At 46.6% G+C, this 5,562-nt stretch overlaps 1 protein-coding gene across 2 annotated transcripts in view; it reads right to left on the bottom strand.

Annotated features, from left to right (window-relative positions):
- Positions 1-3,542, bottom strand: part of LOC135105504 (zinc finger protein rotund-like) — a 143,544-nt gene extending 140,002 nt beyond the window's left edge. Inside the window, exon 1 of one of the 2 annotated variants that reach the window (XM_064013646.1) lies at positions 3,389-3,542. The gene's annotated coding sequence lies outside the window, so the exon portion shown is untranslated. The remainder of the gene's footprint in view (positions 1-3,388) is intronic. The other variant, XM_064013642.1, reaches the window with a different exon arrangement.
- Positions 3,543-5,562: the final 2,020 nt, after the last annotated feature.

Genomic DNA, 5,562 nt, shown 5'->3' with positions numbered 1-5,562 from the left:
AATAATAATAATAGTGATGATAATGGTTGCGATAATAATAATAATAATAATAATAATAATAATAATAATAATAATAATAATAATAATAATAATAATATTGATGATAATAATAATAATAATAATAATAATAATAATAATAACAATAATAATAATAATAATAATAATAATTATTATTATTACCATTATTATCATTATCATCATCATTATTATTTTTGTTGTTGTTGCTGTTATTATTATTATTATTATTATTATTATTATTATTATTATTATTATTATTATTATTATTATTATCATTATTACTATTATTATTATCATTATTATTATTATTCACACCATTATTATTACTTTTATTATCACTTTCGTCATGATCATAATTTTGTTTGCTCTTCTCTTTGCTACCTCCATTATTTCCACCAGCGTCACAAAAACAACAGCAACAGTCGCAGCCAACAAGATACTGTACTCCCCCAGTGTATATTTCAACACCCCAATGACTTACTATGCTAGGTAAGCCACTGCACGAATAAGCATACAATACAGATCAGATGCAGAATAATGCATTTGGTGAATAACTACAATGTACATTATTCTTATTGTATTTACTTAAGTGAGAGAGATGCCACGAGGAGACGTGCATGGAGGGAGCAAAAATGGCGTTAGAATGGCGTGACGGAGTTGTATTCTTGTTAGCCAGGGTGATGTGAGGGAAGGTTACAGAGGACGCCGATTAGACACTGGCAAAGCAGAAGTACGAGCTTCGCGTTATTAATCTGGCAAGCGTCAAAGGTTTCGCAGAATTCACCGAGGACTCAACGAAGTAAAAGTGTCGATCAACATTAATAAACATGAGATACAGTCCAGAGGAACTTAAAAGTGTGTAGGGGAACAGAGAGGATGCGGTTGGCTGTGTGTGACGAGGTGGAGAAAGAGTGGTGTGGTGTGGAGGGGGTGCCATGCCTCATCCGAGAACAGGGGCGTCCGTGAGCGCGGCGGCGTGAGTAACAGGAGGCTTGCGTGAGTGTTGTGCATGCTTGGGAGGCGCAGGGTGGGTGAGGCGTCCGCCCCGCCCTCCTGGTGCCCGCCGCATAAGGATGAATAAATAACGACGCCCCATCACGACACCCGGTAATGTTACGATAAAAGTTAATATGCGCAACACCGACCGTCCAAAATGAAAATGTTGGTACGGGTCTTACACTCACGCCATTCCGCCTGCACATGCAATGGGTGCCGGAGGACGGGCAGGGGCCAGGGGTGGGGGTGAATGCATTACTAGGAAGGGCAAATGTTTATAATTGTTATTTAAATGCAACATTACTGTCCATGCGTCTATGGCTGCTCCCACCACTACGTTACTCTGACAGCCAAACAAATATGGCAATGCGATGTGAATATCTTAACGTACAAAGCATTTTTTCTCCCCGCATTCAAAGCCTTGCACTAAGTAGTTACCAACTGTCTTACAAATGAGTTATGAACACAGTTTTGTCCTTTCAACGCTTATGCAAACAAAGCGACTGTTGGTTTGTGTGAGAAATTTGGTTCTTCTGACCTACGCAGACTACCCTTGGGAACTCCCTTACACATCCTTGCATGGCGGCCCGTCAGAAGCACCGGCAGCACCAGCGCCTCCACAGTCTGGCCTCTCCCTCCCCCGCCCCAGGCACCCCCACACGCGAGCCTGTCCTTATCCCGGGCCAATAATTCTGCGAGGAGGTCCGGCAGGTACTGAGGCTGCAGCGAGGGACACAACCAACCCGCAGGCGGTTCTCGACCTTCCGCCAGCCTGCACCGCCTACTTCTGACTCGCTCATTACCACTGCCACTCCAACACCACGTCCTGCGGTGTTATTAAGTGATTGAGCCCAGAATTAGGGACTTAACTCGCGTCACTTAGTCCTTCTTTCTTGCCATTATCTCCCTTATGTACACTCTTGCCTCTTGTGCAAACATCTAAGAAAACTGTAACGACTCGCAGTTACAAAGCGATTCCATCTATTCTCGACTTTGAAACTGCAATTGTGCGAGCGTAAAGAATACAAAGTGCTGGGTAGAAGCGTGTCCATAGACTAGTACAGCGGGTTGGGAAATATTCAGCCAAAGTGAATGACGAAAATTTAGGATAGCGTTTTATTTATGGCGGAGAATATTTCAGCGCCACATTTAATACGAAAACAACAAAAAATAACTTTACTGACAAATGATTGTGATCTCTACGAATATTTTCATTTCTTGGAAAACACGTTACTCCGGAATGTCATACTCATGGTGGTTAGAAGATGGAGAGCGTCATTGTCTAGACACTGTACACACTGAGGGCTGACTGGCGCTCCAAGGTCTGTTTCGCAGCTCGCCGGTCTGGGAGGCTGCTGGGAGAAACATATGAGCGGCAATTCCGTGATGTGGGCGACCCCCTCATTATGCAGCCCACAGAGCACTTCAGCAGCGGTGGGCCTCATCCCCTGCTCCCACTCCGCCCACCATTATAATGCGCATTTATTGTTCAGCGTTGGCCTTCCGCACAACACGCTAATGATAGTTTGGGAAACTGTATCGGGGTGTCAGGTGTCTAGTTAGGAGCCATTGGGAGTCATATCTACCGAGGATAATTGTCTTTTATTGCAAGATACAACAAGACCCTCCCATATGGTTCTGCGGACCCAGCTACCCTCTCGGCCTCGCGGTCTCCCTTCCCGGCCCCAAACTTCTCTTCCTCATGATATCTCAAATCTCAATGTGCTTTATAAAAGTTCCAAACAGCCTTGACTGTAGCCCCGATCTGTTACTATTTACATAATGGAGGCTAAAGTGGTAGGGAAAGATGAGTGATTCCCTCCTCAGACAGATATATATTCATGAACTTCTATGATGCATGCATGAAAACCCTAGCTATGGCATACATACACTTTATAATTCATTCATTTCTCATATGGAAGAAACAGATTAATAAAAATGAACTGATCCAGATCTTCGACTCGTCCCAGTATTTCATGAGCATAAAAATCTATGGTAAAAACACTGAAATATGGCGACTGTATGGTTGGTTGGTTTTTTCTTTCTATCTTGTCTGGCTGGACTTTCTTGTACCTTTGAAGCGTTTCTATTGTACCACGTCTCCACGCAAGATGAAGGGAAGGATGAAAACAAAAACTTGACTGCGGGGTACACTACTCGACCTGAAATCCGACGCAGCCTCCGCGTTCCCTGATTTCAAACTATTCCGGTCCTTGGAAAGAAAAATTTAGTGCCACTAAACCCGAGAGTCCACCTTTCCTCCACTCTCCATTCACTCGTTTCAGATATCGCCTCCCATCATGGGCACTCGATGGTCATCTGGTCACAGACCATTTAGAGGGAAGCATCCAGCACCCTTGTCTGGCTCACCTACCTTCTCTACACTCCTCTGCGCCTTTCAGCTCGGCCAAGGAAAGGTCACCTACGCTACACGCTGAGGTGATCGGTGCCACAGTCATTAACACCTTCTCACACCCACCCACGTGGTTCTCAGACGGACAAGTCTCCGCGGTCCCACACTGATGCAACAGCACCCTTGCTACTGCCCTCACACTCCCTGTCTCGCCCAGTCTTAACCCTCCCTCTGCCCTCCTCCTCCTCAGCCTCCTCCACCCCCTCCTACTTGCTTCTGCCGCTCCTCCTCCTCCTCCTCCTCCTCCTCCTGCTCCTCCTCCTCCACCTCCTCCTACCCTAGGATCACCTTGACTTACTACCCTTAATTGGCTACCTCGTCTACCTAGGACGGTGTGCCCTAATAGCCACACGAGGAAGGATTTATAGCTCTCCATAGACAAGATCGTTTCTGGTTTTATTGGTCCACTCTTAAATCCTTCAAGTCAGTAAGTTTCAGAGCTCATGTAAATGTTCGATAATAAACTGGTGATTTTACTCAATAAATAAAAGCTCCTCACACAAGTATTGACCAGTACACAGTGCATAGGTGGGTAGACAAGTCATATGTTAATGATATAAAACTGTGAAGCCAATTACCTCAGCTGGACGGGGCGATGCGTGGGCGTAGTGGCCGTTGTGGGGCGTCGAAGGGCGTCTTACTTCGTCCAGGTTGGAAAAGAATAAGTTACGTGGAACGGGGAAAGAAGGGGGCGTGGCTGTAGAGTAATGCATTTTCATAGCACTCATAACTTTCCCTTCATGCAGTGTTCACCTCTGGAGGTGTTAAATTATCTTGGCTTTTACTTTGCTACCAATTATATTGAAAGGAAAGAATCACCGGACTGTTTTACACGAACAAATTATCACCGTTGTTGTTCAGCACAAACAAAACAGATGAGTCCAGCTGGCCTCCCGCGCACTGTCCCGCTTGTCTTCTGCGCAACCACCTGTTTGTTACTGGCACGGTCAGCTGAGCGCGCCTGACAGAGGGTGAGAGGCACGGGCCCAGGAAATAGCTCTGGATCCAGGTGGGGTCGCGTAGCACTGTTGACGGCACCGACTCCTGTCCTGCACTGCCGCTCGTAGATCAACTGACAACCACAACCTCGCGTCGAGTCCATGGATGAATTGGTCAACACTTTCGGGAACTTACTCAACTGATACAATTACAGTTTGCAATCAATATGAAATGAGAAAAAAAAATATTAATTATTTAGAATTGTTTTCCAATGTCAGTTTCCATTCATTATAAATTTGGGCGGAATCCATATTATTACTATTTGTCACATGAACGACAAGCTTTAATTCCAGACGGATAAGGTGGACGGGTGGGTGGTATCCTCCTCCAGGCGGTGGAGCAACAAGGCACGAGCTAGGAACTGGTGGGACTGGCGGGCGGGTGGTAGGTGTGCCCGCGGGAGGGTGGTGGCGCCGGACGGAGGCAGGCCGCGGGAGGGTAGTATCACGCACGGCAGCCAGCGTGTGAGTGAGTCTGCGAGCGCGGATCCCAGAGTGAGTGAGGCCAGGCCACCACGCGCGTTGTCGCCACTGCCACCACCACTACCACCACCGCTGTTGAGCTGCCGCTGTTGCTGCTGCTGCCACCGCCGCTACTGCTTCTGTTGCTTCTACAACCGCGTATCTGCGTGTGTCTTTAGCACAGGACAGCAGCCGTCAGGAGATTGCACTCCGAAACATAGCACTGTAGGCGTCGTGGTCGGCAGTCACCTCGGCCTTTCGGCCTTTGTTTTACCGCCCCCGCATCAGCCTCCTCTTGCCGCCTCCTGGCTCAGTGTCAGCGTTTAGCGTCACCAACAAGGTCCTTCTGTCTCTTCTCCGCTACAAATTTGTTCCGTCTGGCAACACTGCCATGATAACTCTTGTGTTTCCTTCTCTGCCTTTATTTCTTTACTTTGTTCCGGTCACCACAAATATTTCGTCAGATTATGTCAGTCTCTCAAGTCTTGATTACAAGTGCAGAGACGAATAGAACGTAAAAAATCACCTTTGTACTCCAACAAGTCCTGAACTAAATAACTAAAACTACACCCACCATTTTCTCCCAAACTTCCTCACACGCTACCTCACCGCCTCCCCCCATCCCTCCCTCGCCCCGCCCCCTCCCTCACTCCTACATCCACTGTAATTTCTTTA

The sequence above is a fragment of the Scylla paramamosain genome, chromosome 12, assembly GCF_035594125.1.
Source record: "Scylla paramamosain isolate STU-SP2022 chromosome 12, ASM3559412v1, whole genome shotgun sequence".
NCBI classification, from domain to species: Eukaryota; Metazoa; Arthropoda; class Malacostraca; order Decapoda; family Portunidae; genus Scylla; species Scylla paramamosain.
This window is presented reverse-complemented; position numbering and strand designations above follow the sequence as displayed.